This window comes from Suncus etruscus, chromosome 5 (genome assembly GCF_024139225.1).
Source record: "Suncus etruscus isolate mSunEtr1 chromosome 5, mSunEtr1.pri.cur, whole genome shotgun sequence".
Taxonomy (NCBI): Eukaryota; Metazoa; Chordata; class Mammalia; order Eulipotyphla; family Soricidae; genus Suncus; species Suncus etruscus.
Window position 1 is genome coordinate 81,812,473 of NC_064852.1, and position 2,430 is coordinate 81,814,902.

At 30.7% G+C, this 2,430-nt stretch overlaps 1 non-coding gene across 1 annotated transcript; it reads left to right on the forward strand.

The window, feature by feature from the left end:
* Window positions 1-412: 412 nt before the first annotated feature.
* On the forward strand, window positions 413-519 carry LOC126010503 (U6 spliceosomal RNA). The gene has a single exon (XR_007496529.1). It is a non-coding gene; the product is annotated as a U6 spliceosomal RNA (small nuclear RNA).
* Window positions 520-2,430: the final 1,911 nt, after the last annotated feature.

Genomic DNA, 2,430 nt, shown 5'->3' on the forward strand with positions numbered 1-2,430 from the left:
ATTTTTGTAGTAGTCATATGAGAACAGCTAATATTATTTTGGGGGGACTTCCAAAATGGTACTCAGGGAACCCGGGCTACTCCCAGCAATCCATGGTCAATAGGGTTGGGTAATTTAATTATAGAGCCTAAGGATAGATGTGGCATTACTTGAACACTAAAATACTGACACCATGCAGTGGCAATTTAGTAATGTGTCGGGCCACCCAAATACTAATGGGGAGCGAAACAGAGTCCTACTCACTGAATCCAACCTAGATAATATCAATTAATTGTTTACCATATATGAGACCTGAGCTGTTTTGTAAACACAATTCAAATTCAAAATTTCATTATTTCATCACTGTTGTAATTAGAAACTTTATAAACACTGGAAACAAACTTTGAATAACTAAGTTAAGAATAGAATTTACGTGCTCGCTTCGGCAGCACATATACTAAAATTGGAACGATACAGAGAAGATTAGCATGGCCTCTGCGCAAGGATGACACGCAAATTCGTGAAGCGTTCCATATTTAAAAAAAAAAAAAGAATAGAATTTACTGGAACTGTATGCAATAATTCAAATGAAAGGAAAATAATGAAAAAAAGAAAAAATGGCCATTTAAAATAAATTTTAAAACATACAAATAATGTATCCTAATGATATGTACTTCATTGTAGATATTTAATCAACAATATAGTTATGCAATTATTATAAGTTTTTGTTCTAATGAATATATTTAATTAACAAATTAGTCATGCAAATATTATATTAAATTGTTTTTTCTTTTAATAAACATATTATTATTAAATGATGATGGTTTTAATAGAGTGAGAGAAGATGTTGCCATTTGCAACCAGTCTCTTTAAAGGACAATGAGAAGAAGAAAAAAAAAACAAAAGAATAGAAAGGACAGTTTAAATCAAGCAGATGATAACAGGTAAATCCCAAAGAAAATAAATGAAATTTTAAAATTTCAAAATTTCAAAACTACTTTTGGAGAAACCTATGGTTACCCTTAGATTTGAGTTCTCAACAATCATTGAAAATCTTTAGAATTTGTTTCCTGTATTGAGTTTGTAATAAACCTGATCGATCAAAATAATATTTGTAGTGATTGACATATTGATTACCCTTAATGAAAAAGTGGGACTACAAAGATGAATCAGAACCCATGGTACAATGATGGGGTAGAGAATTCCAATCATTGCTTATTGAATATCATTTAAAAGTTTATTTTTTTCAAAAGTATAGAGAGATAATGGTGGTTCATTCATTAAGTAAGTGAAATTCTGTATGATGCCTTTTTTCCTCATTAGTGTTATTTTTCAGCATGGAATTCACTTCTACCAATCATAGAACAATATATACTAGATGATCAAGAAGAGCCATTTCTATTAGCGACGAGGGGGGAAATCTGGTGGTACTCAAGGCTTACTCCTGCTCTGTGCTCAATCGACACTAGTAAGCTGAGAAGACCAAATTAGAGGCCAATGATTGAATCTGGTTTGGCCAAATGCAAGGAAAATGGCCTACAATACTCTGGCCAAGAAGAGACATTTCTTCACTTGACATTAGATCTAAATATATTACCTAAAATGTATAACTACATGTAACTTTAGGTTCTTTGTTCTTTCAAGCTTTTAAAATAACTGTAATTATTAATAGCTAACATATTCATAATAACAAAATAAAATAAAGTGTGAGGTTTAAATCTAGTACAAATCAATCATAAATTTTTCTTATACAGTGACTAATATTATGGTAAAAAATTGAAGCAAAGGGGTCAAGGAAGATACCTTAGGTGGTAAAATCTACCTTTGCAAAGAGGAGGCCTTGAGATAAATTCCCAGCACAGCATGCCCCAGCCTCCAGCAGGAAAATAATTACAGGGCTTGGTCCTGTTGGTCCATAATTACCCCTAGATTTGCCCCTAAAATTTAAACATTTAAGTGATATGTTAAAACAAAAAGTGCAACATTTTTAAATAGTCAGTATTTGAAAACACACTTTTAGAAGAATGCTACTAGCTGAGAGAAGGAAAAACGTTATATAGCATGTTCAATGCCTTAAAAGAAGAGCAGTGTGAAGGCTGATTGTATCAGAAGAGAACAAAGAATATATTTAATTTCTGTTTATCTTACTACAGTAATATTTAGATATATTGAATAATTTATAAAGTGAACTAAGAGAGAGTTCATTAATTTCTGCTATTTATGAAGCTCAAATAGATGTGACTTAAGAAATGGACATCCTAATTTTTTTCTTCAGTATCTTCACCTAACTTCTTGTAGATATTATACATCTTGTTGAATTTGTTTTATTTGAATGGGGCTTTGAGTAAATTTATTTTTAATTTCCTAATAATAATTTAAGCTAAACTCAGTGAACAATATTTTAAGAATTTGTTTATAATGAAAGAGAAATTGAGAGGAAATGATAAGAAC